The sequence below is a fragment of the Selaginella moellendorffii genome, unplaced genomic scaffold (genome assembly GCF_000143415.4).
Source record: "Selaginella moellendorffii unplaced genomic scaffold, v1.0 SELMOscaffold_135, whole genome shotgun sequence".
NCBI classification, from domain to species: domain Eukaryota; kingdom Viridiplantae; phylum Streptophyta; class Lycopodiopsida; order Selaginellales; family Selaginellaceae; genus Selaginella; species Selaginella moellendorffii.
Genome location: NW_003314396.1, coordinates 123,353 through 140,480, shown reverse-complemented (window position 1 = coordinate 140,480; position 17,128 = coordinate 123,353).

Below are 17,128 nucleotides of genomic sequence, written 5' to 3'. Positions count from 1 at the left end.
GATGGACGGCCTAACGTCACGCAAAGTTTGAAGCATCCGTTTCTACCTCAAAGTCCTTACCAAAGTCTGGTAATGCCAATACGGGAGCCTTCCTCAACTTCCCTTTGAGGTGGACGAATGCCGCCTCGCATTCCGCTGTCCACACCATCTTCCCTTTTCCTGTTTGGTCCATTAAGGGCAGGGCTACTCTCGAATAGTGTCTGATAAACTTTCGATAGTAGTTGCATAGCCCCAGGAATGCCCTCAACTCGTGTACATTGGATGGTCGCTCCCATTCCTGGATCGCTTGGACCTTCTCCGGGTCCACCTTGAGCCCGTCTTGGCCCACCACATGCCCGAGAAACTTTACCTCTTGTTGAGCAAAGTCACATTTGCTCTCTTTAGCATATAGTTTGTGTTCCCTTAGCTTCTCAAACACCTTCGCTAAGTGTTCGGCATGCTCCTCTAGAGTCTCGCTATAGATCAGGATGTCGTCGATATAGACGACCACGAAGTGATCCAGATAGGGTACAAAGATGTGGTTCATTAGCGCCGAAAACGTTGCCGGCACATTGCATAGCCCGAAGGGCATCAACAAAAACTCAAATCTCCCATACCTCGTTCGACAGGTTGTCTTCTCGACATCTTCCTCGGCTACCCTGATTTGGTAGTATCTTGACCTTAGGTCAATCCTCGAGAAGTATTTTGCCTTTCCCAACCTATCGAACAGGTCCTCAATCCTTGGCAAAGGGTAATTGTTATTCTTTGTATACTTGTTGAGCAACCGGTAGTCTATGCACATGCGCATAGATCCATCTTTCTTTTTCACAAATAACACCGGTGCCCCATACGGCGACTTGCTCAACCTAACATACCCTTTGTCCACCAACTCTTCTAGTTGGCACTTGAGCTCCTTGAGTTCTTTTTCGTTCAAACGATAAGGGGTACGAACCACTGCCTCAACACCCTCGACCAGCTCAATCTTATGTTCTATCGGTCGTGCTGGGGGTAGCCCCGCCGGTAGCTCCTCCGGCATGGTATCCTGGAATTGGTCCAACACCCGCTGGATCACTAAAGGTACTTCTTCCATTCCTGTCTTTTTGTCACTCTTCACCGAGAGTAAGCACAAAAAGGCCGCCTTAGTTCCTTTAGTGAGTTGTCCTCTCGTGGACACCAGGTTTAAGCAGGAATCTTTGGCCTTGCTTTGCCCTACCTTTAGATCTTGGGCCTCCACCCTAGATCTTCTTCCTTGGGCATTCGCCAGTACCACAAGGTTTCTATCTTGTCCATGCAGGGCTACCACGAATCGATTGAACCAGTCCATTCCGAAGATCACGTCAAATCCCGCCATGTCCAACACGGTGAAATCCATGTCCACCTTCCAAGTCCCCACTTCGACTCTCGCTTGTCGAAGTACCTCATCGGTGCTTTGGCTACCTTGAACAAACTCTATAGTCCTTGGTTCGCCTAGCCACTGCACCGTTAGTCCGGCTTGCCAGACTATGTTTGCAGCCACAAAATCATCCGAAGCACCCGTGTCAATAAGGGTTTTAACAAAGCTACCTCCGAGCTTCCCTCGGAGGGCTAGTAGATGTCGCGAACGACTCTCTACCAAAGTTGCTCGTGTAATGAGTAACTTTGAGTTAGGGACTGGATCACATACCTCCGTTTGGACTTCACCCGACTTGATGGCCATATTGGCTCTAGCCTTCTTCGGGTAGGGACATTCCCTCGAGAAGTGTCCTGCTTCACCGCAGTTGTAGCATACGTTGTTTCCCACGCTGCTATACGACTTGACCTTCTTATCCGTGGGTTTGTCTCTTTTCGCTTGACTCCCAAATGTACTCGCTCACTGGCCACCGGATTTGCCTTTCCGGAACCCCGAGGACTCATTCTTAGAGAAACTCCTCTTGAATTTCCCTCTGCTAAACGTTCCCCTTGGTTTGGCCCCTTTGCTAAACGTGGATCCCGACCCCGTCGTGTTCCCCTTTCGCAGGTTATCGTTGAAATGCACCTTGATGGCCGCATCCAACGCTTCCTTGTAGTTGGTCGGGTTCCACCGCATTACTTCGCCACGAGCCCAGGTTTGCAAACCTGATATGAAGGCATGGAACGCATCCATATCCCCCATGTCCGTGACAAGTATCCTCTTTGCCATAAACCCATTCACATACTCCTAAATGGTTCCGGTCTGCTTCAGCCTACTCAACTCGTCTCTTAGGTGCAGAGTAGCATTCGGAGGAACGTAAGTTGCGCGGATCCTCGCCTTCATCGTTTCCCAAGTGGCCACCGGTCCTTCGTTGGCCTCCGTTGTTCTCCACCAAGACTTGGCATTATCTGCCAAGTATGGTTTTGCACATGGGACCTTCTCCGAGCTCGGTAATCGCAACGCTCGGAAGTAGTCCTCCATATCGTAAAACCAATCCTCCACCACCTTATAGTCGTTCACTCCCTTGAAGACCGGTGGGGGCTTCGGTTTGTACTTGGGAACTGCCTGAGGGACTGATTCCACTTCGGTCTGTTCGACCTTGTCTGGTTTTGCCTCAGTCCCTGCCGAAGGGTCTGCACCTTCTGCGCTACTAGCATCCACAGTCTTTCGCTTTTTCTTCCGCTTCTCGTCACGCTTTAGCTTGCGTACGAGAGTCTCTAGCAGTGCATTGGTCTCTGCCAATTGTCCTTCTAGAACGTCCAATCGAGCCTTGGACGACCGAACCTCACCACCGGACTCCTGTTTGGAAGTTGCCTCACTGGAGTCCTCCTCATGCAACGATTCCTCATCCATAGCCTCCTGTTCGACCGGAGGCTCTAGCTCTGGAGGGGGTTCCGTCTCCGCCTGGGTTCGCTTACGTCCTGCCCTTGCCATCTCCCAGCAATCCGCCTCTATCCTTTGCTAGAACTGAGGAAGAGGCTCCGATACCAAATTGTAAGCCACAAATTTTTCCTTTCCAATTTGCTAGCTCACCTCGTCTATCCGACCAACTCTGCCTTGGCTTGTGCTAAGTTCCCTCGCCAAGGTTCTCGCCTATGGTACCAGCTCCTACTTGGTCCTACTTGGTTTCAGCTACTCACTGCACGAGCAACAGAGTGTTAGCCATCCATCTACGGATTCCCAAATCTCTCCCAATCCCCCTCCCCGGGTTAGACTGGACTTAAGGTTCGGCTACACTCCCCGCAGGCACAAGCAGCCAAGCACACCAAGCCTCCAGATTCCTAACACCCCTTGGTACCACAAGACTTGATCATGGGACCCTCTAAATCCCAAGCCTTGGGTGCAGCACTTACTTCGGGACGTCGGGGCGAAACACCGTGGCCTAACAGCCCGGTATGGGTACCTCTACCCCCCCTCTTCCATCCCGAAGGGAAGGCCCAAGCCCCCGGAAGGGCGAGGACCAATGAGCCACAAGGTACTCAAGTGGGGCACCACTCCACCTGAGTTGGGAGCACCGCAGTCGGTTTCCCTTTCGAGAGTGGGAGCTGCTCTTGAGCACTTCCTTGGATGGCCCCTCCGGCACCAGCCAAGTCCATGCTCACTCCCACCCAAGGCCCCTCGGTCCCAGTCTCAACCTCAAGTCGGTTTGGAAGCCCAACTGGAGAGTCCCTTCAAAACTGGTTCCTGGACCTCACTATCCCTACTATACTTTTGGAACCCCCTGCAGCCCCCCCCCCCTGGGAGACGCACGCTTTGGGCTTTCACCCCTTGACCCGTATTAGTATTTGGACTTAGTCTCTGGCTCGATCTCGGACCCGATTTCGGATCCGACTTCGGATTCGGTCTCGGACTCGATCTCAGACCCGACCTCGGACTCGACCTCGGACTCGGTCTCGGCCCTGATTTCGGATCTCGGACTCCGTCTCGAACTCGGTCTTAAACTCGGACTCGAACTCGGTCCCCGAGTCGGTCTCAGACTCGATTCCGGACTCTATCTCGAACTCGGTCCTAGAGTCGGTCTTGGACTCGATCCTCGACTTGGTCCCATCCGATGAACTCTTTGTCATTTCGGTCAAGCTTTTGGGGATCCTTTAGCCAACGACATCTCGGGGATTCGGTTCCTTACACCCACACGCTATAAAGTTTACCTGTACCAAAAATGGAAACAGCTTTATTTACTTGGGAATTTAAGTGGTTGAGGCATTTTTAAACTTACAAACACATGCCCTACTTACATTCCTTTGGTTGCTTAAAATTCAAAAATATTATAAACCTTTCTTTTTGCATTTTCAATGTTTTCAATTATGGTTTTTGATTTTCGTAGGACCAGCCTAGTAATCTATTTGCATCCCGTCATGTTTATAGCTAGCTTTCGTTTGTCCCCTTCGCTAGCCTGAGATACATCTGCTCGGCATCTGCCTCTTACAGCATTTGCCCAGAAAGGGCATCTTTCTTCACGCAGCATTTGCCACATGTTTAGGGTTTAGGGTTTAGCAATTCAGTAGCTTGATAAACATGCAAATACAGAACTTGATGCAAAATCCTTTGATATGTCACAATGCCCCTAGGACCATAAACACATTTCAATAGAGAGGGTCCTTTCATTTCAGAACTCCTTACATAGATCTTGGTGAAACCAGAGTTAGTGAAGTTAGTTTCTTGTGATCCCACATCTGATTGTGATGTCCCTTTGCAGTGTCAATGGAAAGGTCAATGCACACCAAACTGTAAAATCTTGGAGCAAAATAACGGTCGGATCTATGGCAAATGCCCCTGAAACATTGTAAGGCTCGTGTGGTCTCATGTGGTGTCCGATCGAGATGCTTCTTTGCAGGGTCATCAAGAAAGACATTGTATACCATTCTATAAAATCTAGTTGCGATCTAACGGTTGGATCTCCAAAAAACTCAAAACAATCTCGTGCGTATTAGAATATTCTAGGAATATACTCCTATGTGCCCCTGAAAATGGCATGTGGCCCCACGCCATTCAAGAGATAACGCCAGATGACGCCGAGCATTTTTTGGTGCATTTTTTAGGATCAAAATTGCATGAGCCCACACGCTTGAACGTCACATCAAATCCTCTGACAATTTATTTGGCTGAACATCTGGCATTTTTGGAAATACAAGATGCTTTGGAATATCCAATCATGCATGGTATAAATATAGCGAGGGTATTAAATGATATCCCAATCATGATCTTTCTTTTGGATTTCGCATGCATGCAGTCCGAGGAATGATGACGTTGCGGATTTCTTTTGGATTTCACGTGCATGCATGCGCGCGGCGATCCAGAAATTAATGGTGGCGCCCAAGTCCGAGGAATGATGACGTGGCGGGATTACCAACCGTCGTGACATTTCGCGCGTGTGAGGTTAGGTTTTGCATTTTGCTTCGTACTCGCGCTCGCACACTCGCGCTCGCATCGCGCTCCCACTCGCGATCACGCTCACATTCGCGCTCATCTACCTTCTCTACAGGTTTCTCATGTGCATCGGCGTCCACTCGCGCTTGCATCACACTCGCGCTCGCATCGCGCTCGTGTGCATCGGCGTCCACTTCAAGACACACCCAGTTTGTAACTTTGCCGCCAACTCCGCCGCCCACTCCGCCACCCACATGCAGCCCACTTGGCGTCCCGGGAGATTTCAGCGCCACTCTCCAACTGTAAGTGGCAGAGTAGCCTTGCTGCTACGATCCGCTGCACACACAATGCACATTCGCCAGCGAGTCCGGCCTCGATTGTCACGCCTTCATTCGGCTTCAAATGGTAAGTCTTTTAGGCCAAGTAGAAAATGGCATGAGGCCACATGCCATTCAGTAGCAACATTGGCATGCACCGATTGGGCTCTTGAGTGTAGTCCGGTTACAGATGGCGTGTAGCCTCATGCCATCTTAGGATGCAGCCTCAAGACATCTGATGCAGTGGTGAATGGCGTGTGGCCTTACGTTATTTCCAGCTGCTAGCTTTTCATCTGTCAGCTCTAATTGTTGTGCATTTTGGAACAGGCGAGGAATTGCATTCTTCTTCCAGCCACTGTCAATGTGGATGTAGAGAAGGGGGAGGAGCTCACCAGTTGGACTTTCGGGATGGAAGGCGAGGATCTGAGGCTGTACAACACAGATGGTGGGAGAAAAGAATGCATGGGGATCCTCATCCAAGTGACAGACACTCCATGCAGTTCCATGCAAGAATATGGACTGGCACTTGTGGTAGAGACAACGTCTGCCTTCAAGATCCACTTTGCACATCCTAGCAGCTTCCCGGAGGGGGGCAGCGGCTATGAGGAATTCCTAGAGGGAGCTAGGGAGAGGTTGTCCAGGAGGCCCACAATTTCAAAGACGCTACGGGTCTATGAAGATCACATGGAATCCACGGACCTCACCTACGGCGATGTTTAAAAACTATATTCCAACATTGAGCCGTTGAGAGTGCCTCCAGTTCGCGAAGCGAAGGGGAAGGGGGTCGATCTGGAAACTACCCCGAAGCAGAAAAGGGTGGTCAAGCTCAAGCCGACGTCCGACTCTTCTGCTCCAAAAAAGAAGCTACTCGGTGATGCCATTGCCTCGGGTTCGAACACTACACCCACCAAAAAGAAGAGCCGCAAAGAGCAGAAAGAGCAAGAAGAGGCAGCAAAAATCGTCGCAGATAATAGTACTTGTTACTATTCCAACAAAGTATATACAATCGACGTGAGCCATATCGACATCCAAAGCAAATACAACCACAGGCTAGTATCTGATGAGTGGGTGGAGAAATTGAAGCAGAAGATGCTGGCAAGTCCAGTAACACCCGACATCGCAGACGTGATCCCCTACTACCAAAAAATGAAGGGCGAGATGAGGTTTCCAAATTTGATCAATAGGAAGGTGTTGGACGATCAGAACATCCGGTTCTATGCCGTCTCCGGGCAGCATTCTAGCTTGGCGATGCAAGAGATAGTTGTGGATATTATGGTGGGTGAGGAGGTGAAGAAAGTCTTCAAGACAAGCATTGTCCGCCTGATAAAAGGCAACTCGCCCCTCCGATCTATCATATACATCTCCCACGCGCAGAATGTCAAGCAAGAAACGTGCTACAAATCGGGTCTGCACGAGACATTGGCACGAACATGGAAGCTCTGGGTTCAACTGAAGAAGCCACAAAAACCAGGACAAGGACGTGCACTAGCAACTAGCGCCTGGCAGGTAAGCCTCGTTGCATGTGGCATAGCATGTGGCCTCACGCCATTTCCATTGCAGGAATTCTCGAGTCTTCTCTCGAAAACACTGGGGGTCAATGACACACTCATCATCCATAACATTCTACTCGCGACAAAAGTTGTTTTGGACAAATGGGTAGATGTGCTGAGGAGGTACCATGACGGGGAGTTACTAAACTCAATGGGTGTGGAGGACGGCCGCAAGCCCAATGATTTGAAGCTCAACACCTTGCGTTTCTTGCGGTCTCTAGACGACGACGACCTTCTGACAGTGGCTAATGCTTTTCTACGTGGTGAGGTAGTCTTCAACAAGACCAAAATGACTCCCGGCCATATTGTGACATACGAGGACTTGTGCACGACTCTGAGAGCTCGTGCGCTATTGAAGGATTGGATCTTCGAGCAAGTGGCCATGGAGAGGGTGAGCATCGACACCACGCAAGAGATGATGGAAGCGCTGGATTTGTCAAATGAAGACATCGACGAGTACATGAAGGGGGCCCCCAAGTTCATCGATCTGCTGCGGGATGCCACGAAAAGTAAAGCTGAGAAGTTGGATCAGTATCCAAATTTCATTAAGAGGGATGTCGACCGCCGGCTTTAGAAACAGCTCGACCCCGCAGCAGAGGCCTATCGAGAATCTTACTGGTATACTTGAATTTGGATGAGGATCAAAGGTGGAGGAGCATCGTTTCCCGCAGAGATGAGCAGGTCAAGAACATCTTTTGTGTGATGGACTTCACAAACGAGGAGATCACTCATGCAGACGAAGTCAGCTCCATCATTGACTTAATGGTGGGACTTGCGGAGGTGGAATCTTCAGTCCACTATATGATCTACGACTCTGAATCCTATCACAAGTTCTGGAAGGCCTTGAACGAGGTGAAGGCTCGGTTGAAAGGCAAGGAGATGCGGGAGATCCATGGGATAATGGCTAAGAAGAAGATACCGACGAATGTCCGCATCTTCACACTCACCCTTGTTATTGGTCCTGTAGCAGAGTGGGACTGGAGTGACTTCCCAGCTTCGTTCGACAAGGCCGATCGAATTGATCTGAGGGAGGTCAATTTACCCGTGCCTAAGGAACTGAAGACGGCTATGGAGCTTTCGAATCCAAAGAAAGCTCCAGGTGCAGCATGGGAAATGCTCAGCTGGGTCTTCAACGCAATAGCGGGTGGGTCACCTGCTTCCGACTCCAAGGGCAAATACGTTGTCGAGTACAATTGCGGTGGACTATTCTTTCAAGCCGCACTACTCAAGGGTGTCCCGTGTGTTGCGGTGACAAACTCCATTGAAGAGGTGACTTCAATGGAGCATATAATTACAGTTGCCAAAGAAAAACAGTATCTTCTCTGCGAACCTGGTGAGTATGCACTTTAAGTTTAAATGTTATCTCACAAGCTCTGTATGCAGGAGCGTGGCCACCCCCAGATACTGAAACGGCGTTAACAGCTACTGTTGAAGATACCCATGTTGGGCCGAGCTCACAACCTGCACAAGGTAAGGTCACGTGAGGCCTCACGCCATTTTGATTATAGATCATTGTGAATATTCAGACACAAGGACTGAAAAGCACACTGGTGGCGCGTCGAAGAAGGACAAACAGACAAGCAATAGGAAAAAAGGAGGTACAAATTATATTTGCAATGGCGTGTGGTCTCATGTCATTCCTTGCAGGAGACACTTCTTCAAAGGCAAAACAGGCAAGCACCAGCCAAGCTCAAACTGACAGTGGTCATAAAAAGCGAAAGCACGTTGGACAGTCGTTGGGATCAGAGGCGTTTGATTCGAAAAGGAAGAAGGGCAACGAAAAGATGATAGGTAATGCCTCGCGGTTATGGCGTGTGTGCTCATGCCATTCGTTGCAGATCAAGGGCTGAGTGAAAGCAGGCAGTCACCACCTCCTGACTCAGATTCCTATGGCGGACTCCCCTTCCCCAATCTCAATGGAGAGGTACAATGGATGAGGGATGCTTTTCAAGTCAGAGCCACGTTTTTCTCATCTCGCCCTCTTCGAAGGGTGCAAGAACGTGCAAAAACCATGTTAAGACAGTCGGGTGAGGATACGGTCCTAGGTCATGCACTAAAACAGGCTATGGATTTCTTGTATTTTGAGATGGAGACTCGGCCAGATGATTTTCCCAAGATGGTCCTGGAAGAACAAGCCATCCAGCCTGAGCAGCCTATGGAAGAAATGCAGGAGGGGGATGAGGAGCCAGAGAAAGATAATGAGCAGGAAGAGCAGAAGGACGAAGAGGAGGACAAAGAAGAGGAGGACAAAGAGGACTTGGATGGTCCTCACAATGGTGACGATCACAATAACGACGACGACGATGATGACGACGATGGCCAGCCTGAGGTGGCCAAAGAGCAGCAGAGGAAGGTCATACAAGACAAACCATCAGGTAAATAATAGTACATCCATTCCTAACCTTTTACCATTTCTAACATTGTCCATGTAGGTCGCAGAGCAAATGGTAAGTAGAGATTATTCAGTTGAATTTACAAACTCTAGCCTTTAGTGTCGAGGAAGGATAGTCAAGCAAGGGTCGAAACGTATGTCCAATCCTTCAGAATCAGCAGTGCGCCCAAGTGATATCGGTCCTAGTTCCTCAATAGCAGTTGATGGTAAATACAGTATAGTCGATTCAATGTGCTAATGAGTTTGTTTTTAGTAGCACGGGAGGATACCATCTCAATCGAAGGGAGATATTTGGACATGCATATGGATCCGCCAGTGGACTCTACTTGCCTGCAAGAGTCATCAGAGCTGGTGGAGGCTACTATCCATATCAACGCCAAGCAAGCTGACCACGCTCCACTTGATGCTGCCCATACCACTGAGTCAATCTTGTCCACGTATCCAACTGACGGTGACCAGGCGCCATTGGACCCGCATGAGGCCGCCCCAGCCGCCGAGCTGGTCGTATCCTCATTTCCAACGGACTCAACGTGTGCCCAATCGTCTGACTAAGCGCCGTTGGAACCTCCCTACACTGCCCCTGCTGCCTGTTCGGTCATGTCCACTTTGCCAACAGAGGCACCAGCTGAAATGGCGTGTGATCACACGCCATCGGAACCACCCCATGCCACTGTTGAGCCAGTTGTACCAGAGTCTACAGCTGAAATGGCATGTGCCCACACGCCATCGGATGCGATTGACCCCACATTGCAGAGGAGAGTATTTCCGCCCTTCATGTTTCCTCGACCAAAACCCTCTCAACGACCATCGGGAGCACCATTCGCTAATATTGTAGATGGTAAAATTGACTTGTACCATTTTTTATGCTGACGCATTTCATTTCAGAGTCACGGCGAAGGTACTGTATCGTTTTTGATCTGAACGGTGTCCTTTTCTCCCATGAGCGTGGCTCGTCCTCGAATGTCACTGCACCCTCCAAAGCCTGCGGTCGCAAGTTGGTCAAAAGAGACAGATTCACATTAATCACACGGGAGAAACTGCGGGATCTAATAATGACCATGCGACACTTAAAACAGAGGGCCGGGTTCAATTTGCAATTGGGAGTTTGGACATCCATGATGCGCCACAATGCATTAACGTTGCTACAGATGATGCACGATCAGACGCGAGTAATATTACCATTTGACTTTCTCCTAACGCAGGAGGATTGCTTGACTATGGTCCATGTGAGGGGTAGCAAGCCCATCTTCGTCAAGCCAGAGGCTGTAGTGATGAACCAGACTGCTAGGTCAAGTGAAATCCTCATCATCGATGACTCGCCGATTAAAACTGTAGCGAACACGCACACATATGCAGTGCACCCCATCTCTTGCAGTATGGAAACTAGGGAGAAGAAACCGTATGTTCTGGGGGACCTTGCAAAATGGCTTGGAGCGATAGTGATAGAGAATCGGCCAGTCCAGGAGGTGGCTGCAGAAATCAACCAAATGGCAGATAGAACGGTATATCAGAAGCCATTTGATCGGATGGACACTAGTCATCATTTATGGCATGTATATTGTCTAGCCAAGCACTATCCGCATCTCCATAATCTGCTCAACCAGATGGGTTCTTCGACCACTGAACATGAGTGTGGACGTATTAGAAAAGAGATGGCATTATTATTGGGTTTAAATCCTGATAGTGTGGAGAGTGATGAAATTCCAAGATTATTGTATAGGCGTTGGAGGCAAAAAATAACAGTCTGAGATGGCATGTATTTATTTAAAAATGTAACTTATTATGGCATGGGGTTCCATGCCATTGTATTAATATTAAAAGACAATTCTTTGAGAGGATTTGCATTATACTAAAAGTGTTACAGCATGTTATTGGAAGTCTACAAAGTTGTTTTATTAATAAGGGGAAAGTAAAGATTGAATGGGGACTTGGGCTCCACCTAGACTCGGAGCAACTGAGCCAATATTAAAAGGATGGAAAGAAATTGGACGACGATGACAAGGAGAAGAGAAAGGTGAAGCAGTGGCAGGGGGAGGAGAAGTGATTGAGTAGACATTTCCTTGTTTAAAATAAAATGGCATGTGCCTCAATGCAGTTGAATTTTGTTATATTTATATACTATATAAAGGTTTGGAAACCTTATTTTACAAGTGGGATAATGACAATTCCCACTTTAACGAAATAGAGCTTCTTATAGCTTTTTGCATTACCATATGTTCTTTGTGGTTTGGATTGGATTGGTCTTTTGGGTTTGAGACATCAATAGGATATTGCTGATGCTTGCTTGAGCAACTCTGGTTCCTTATCATTATTGACCGGGATCTATTCAGATTGGCTCATGTAATAGTTGGCATAAATAAGTGTTTGTTGGTCTTACCGCATTCATTCAGTTCTGTTGATTATTGCTTAAGTTAGTTCTGGTAGATTGGGATGTTATCTCCTTTGAGTGATACATTCGCGAGTATTTTACTTGTTAGTCAATGATACTTTGTGTTCTTTGAATTCTCTTTCGTAAATTATTTAGCATACTGTTTGTAATCTTTGATAGTTAAGTTTTATCATTGAGTTTTCTTGATGATAGTTTGGCTATTGAATTTTGTTCGATGGTGAATCCTATGTTTTCCAATGATAGTGATCTTGGTGGTTCCTATACTTTAATATTGGTATATCAGATGATAACTTACTTGGAATACTTTTATGTTCTAATATAAGATTTAATCACTGATAATTAAGTCTCTTCAATATCATTGTCTATGACTTTAATATTGTTCATCTATTTATCTTTGAGTTTGGGCCAGTACAGGCAGACTAGCTTCGACACTTCGTGTGCATGGTGAAATCTCTAGTCATGAGGTAGCTATTATTAATTAGTCACATCACCCGCCTCTCTGTTGATGTTCCTTATTCCGTTCAAAGGGTGTGACCGTGTAAAGAACTCTCACTACCCTTAATATTGCTGGACCTGTTATCAGTCTCCGCCTAAGCTAGTTGAGAAACTAGTCCTCGCGTGTGCACTTGACCAAATGAGCATAAGGAAGGAATTCCTAAGTGTCTATTTAGTCAAGCATACTTCACCTAGTTAGAGAAACTCATTCGTTGACTTGCACTTGCTAGTGTTGGGAACCCCCGCGATATTGAGATTAATCCCTCAATATTTGCTAGATGATATCTTACCATGTCTACCTAACACCCTCGCTATCATGCCTTTTGTGTTAGTCTCATTTCGGTCCCAAAAGCTATTTATGGAAAGTGTCTAGATTTGCTCATTTGGCATATCTACAGAATGTAAAGATTGCCCTAAACACAATGGTGTTTGCCCGTATTCAAATTTGCAATTTAGCGCCATTCCATTGTGAGACACAAAATCCCTAGGCACCAAAGTGGAGCCGAAAGGGTGCCACGTGGTGGTGGCCGAAGCGAAAGCCAAACAAACGTAACACATTTGGACTAAAAGTTCCGACTTGAAAGATTGAGAGCGGGAGTGGAACTCCCAACGAAGTGTTCGAGGAACAAGCACAAAGCAAGCAATGAGTGAGTCTCTAGAACAGGGACACAAGAGGACCAACACATGACACGTGGCTGAGTCCAAGATAGAGTCTGATATGGACCCAAAATGGAGTCCAAGATGGACCCGAAATGGAGTCCGAGATAGATCGAGATGGAGTCCGAGATGGAGTCCAAGATGGACCCAAGATGGAGTCCGAGATGGACTGAGATGGAGTCTGAGAAGGACCCAAAATGGAGTCCAAGGTTGAGACGAAGACCAGGACCGAGACCGAGACCGAGGCTGAGACCAAGACCGAGGCCGGGACCGAGACCAAGACCGGACCAAGACCGCGACCGGGGCCAAGACTGAGACTGAGATCGGGACCGAGACTGAGATCAAGGCTGAGTCCAAGACCAAGCTCGAGCCCGAGTCCGAGACCAAGCCTGAGCCCAAGTCCGAGTCTGAATCCGAATCCGAGTCTGAGTCCGAGTCCGAGTTTGAGAGGGTGAAAGCCCAAAGCGTTTGTCTCCTAGACCCTAGGGGGTTTGGTGAGCTCTAAAAGTATAGTAACAGGGAGGACTGTAGTGGAGCAAGTTTGGCCTAGAAAGGCTGTACCCAGTGTTGGGTGATGAGCTACCCACTGGGAAGTCCAAGACTAAAGTGAATACGGACCGACAAGCGGGGTAGCTTAGTGAAGTGTTCAAGAGCTGGCTCTAGTTCCCCCAGGAGATTGACTAGCCGATGCTCCCAGACCAAGTGTGGGTGGCACTACCTACTTGGATACCTGGTGTGGCTCAATAGAACCTCCCTCTAAGTCCATGGCTAGAGCACCCAAAGGTAGAAGGTGGGGAGAGTACCCATCAGGCTCGTGTAAGGCCATGGTGTTCTAAAATGTTGTCCCAAAGTCCCAAACAGTGAAAAGGAAGAGGAGCATTCCTCTAGTGCAGTGACCAAGGATATGGTCACATGGTGAGGAAATCCCAAAGGACAGTGGGACTTAGAGGTCGGGCCTGTTGGCTTTGATCCAGTGGCAGTGTTGGCAAACACAGCCATGGACAGGAAGGGACTTGGTGGGGACCAAAAAAGAGATATTGGGGAAGCCTATTCCTCATGTCTGTGGGCATCCTAAGGATGCTAAGGAGTGGATCTGGGATGATCACTCATGGATGGATGGCGCAGTCTTTGAGAGACGGGACTGTGATGTAGGTGGTGTCAAGCCACCGGTATGACCAAGGTGAATAGGCATGGCCTTAGTGTAACGGGCTGATATGTTGGTAGTACCTTGGGGTGTCGGTCATGGGATCGAATATGTGGAGCACTTGGACCAAGTGCAATGGTTGAGTGGCATGGATGCCATTCTTGGGGTTAACAAGTCCCTAAGTCCAAAATAGGACTCATGGAGGTTGTAAGTGAGACTCCTCCAAGTGGTCGGAGGTGTGGTTAAGTGACTAAAGTAGAATGGAAAATTTAGTCACTTACAACTTGGTATCAGAGTTGTTCCTTAGTCTGACTTTTATTAGTGCTCAAGTATATCACCACTGGTGTTGGCATCAGAAGGTCCGAGGAGTGGGCCTATCCTTGATGAGTAGCAGGTCGGGATGACAAGACTCTCCATTACAGTTTATGTGTGAACTTGTAGACGAGGTGGTGGATAGAAAAGGGCCAAAAATAGAACGACTTTGGGATCTTGGGAACAGTGCAAGGTTTTCCTCATTGAGTTGAGGATGTGATCCAGATAAGCGTTTGACTCAACAAACTAACTAATGTAATTGTGGTAAACAACTATAGTTGGGATCACGTGAAAGATAGAGACTCCAAAACGATAAAGGTGTCACAAAATTACCCTCATGAAGTTGAGGCTAGTGCTCATGAATTTGAGACCAGAATGAATAACTGTAGGAGGTTAAATACGGATGAGGACATAAGTCCTTGGAATAGTAGCTGGGCTACCTTGAATAATTGCTGGAACAACCCCAGGAGTTGGGGGTGTGCTTAGAGGATGAATCGATATTCTCATCATATGGACGAATAATCCTAACGGGTGAAGGTAGCCCACAATTATCAAAAAATAGTCAAGTGTTGGAATAACACTTATGATGGTGGTCTTGGTGAGTAGGACATGAATACAAGAAGTTGTATTCTAATGAGCTAACATCTCAAAAGTAAGACCTTATAGGTCGGGGATTAGGAAAGGTCCAAAAGGTTGAATGACTTAACTGGAGTCAAAAAATGGTCCTAAAGGACTGATGGAAGCTTTTGGACTAACATGTGTTGTGCCCCGCGATGGATGGGGAGGATTATAAGATCCAAGTATGAGAACAATGGGTATCTCATGGGTGGCAGAATGTGCCATACTAAAGTCGTGGGAAAGGTGTTCCCAGAAGAAGCAACTTTGGTGCAGAGTTGTATGTAAATACTATGGTGTAGTGCTAACAAATAGTTGGCATGAGAAACAACTAAGTTAGTCTTGGTAAAGACCTACCTAGACACAAGTGCAAAGTGTCATAAATGCAAACTCATGGAGCCGATGGTGTGGAGACACCCAAATGGGCCAAGATGTGATACCTTGAGATTATGTTGATGGGTTCATGAGAACCCCTTGCCAAGGGAATTCTAATGGAAATGGGAATGGCATAGCCTAAGCTGGAAGGCATGTGGTAGAGTGTGGTGACCCAGATAATGATGGAGGTGTGGAAGCACTAGCAATGAGTTGTAAAACTTGACAACTATGAGGCAACTAAGCAAGAGGTGTAGGTAATTGGTTAAACAGGTAGAAGGTAGTTATCCAAGACTTTTTAATGGCATAAAGAAGTTAAATATACCCTTATCGAGGATAAATTGCTTATGTTGCGATATAGTAAATCAATGTCGTAAAAGGAAATGTTCATTGTCAAGGTGGCCATCATTGAGACACGCAAACACTCTAGAACACCAAAAGGTGGTGTTTAGTGTTGCGAGGGCAATAGATAAGGCCCAAGGGACAAAGTCCCTAGCGAATGATGGATAGAATGTGCTATCCAAACGTCCAAGGTTGTAAAGACGGGAGAAATCTCTCTACCTGAATTAGACAAAGCCAAAAAGGGATTTTGGCAAGGCTAATGATGGGCATATAAAGGCCCATGAGCAGCAACGTTAATCCCGGTGTATGGGATTACAAGGTGAGCATACCTAGATTAAGGAACCACTCCCGAGGCTATTGAGTAGGTTCATCCCTATGAATACTTGCTAAGGCATGGTAGAAAGTGCAAAGCTATCCTCCAGTGCAAAGCAAGTGCAAAGCTATCCTCTAGTGTTTGGGTTCGAGTCCCAACTCACTAGGGCGAGGTGATAGTTTGGAATATGAGGACACTCATTTTTCGGTGATCATGGACTTTTAGTAAGGAGACTAGCTTGGGCACACCGCCAAATGGGGGATGCCTCGAAGTCGTGATACACGGTTAGATTGCTTAGTGTGAAAGCTCGGCATATCTAACTTGAACACTTTGGTGCAAGTGGCACCAAGGACGTGGTGAATTAGATGAGGATACCCAGTCTTAGTTGCCATGGACCCTTGGCCAGAAAGGCTATCTTGGGTGCATTACCAAGTATGGAGATGTCCTCGGGGTCATGGTCAACAGCTTAAAGGCTTGGAAGACCTAGTACCTATTGACAAACTTGTTAAGTGCCAAGGTTAGATCACTAGGTGGTCTTATGGCTTAAACAAGGACAAGGTCCTTGTGAGGTTAAGGGATAAAGTTCCTAGTTTAAGAGTGTTGATTTAAACTATTGATGATGGTGTGGCTTGGATAAGGTGACCAAGTGGGAAAAACACCTCAGAGAAATGAGTTATATCAATGCGATGGCATAGTAAGTCTGAGGAAAGTAGTCTCTATAAGAGATCCAAGGGAGGGTCTCAAAAGTTGGGCTGTGGATAGAGCCTACAGCAGGAAATGTTAAAGAGACATACTAAGGGTGAACACCCTTTGGACTTGGCAAAGCAAAGTGTTTGTTAAAGAACCAAAAGGATACCTTGAAAATGGGGGTAGCGATCCTATGTTGCTGGGTGCAACAATCAAGGATAGGAGCAAAAGACTAATGGCTAAAAAAAGAGCCATGGGAACAATGGGA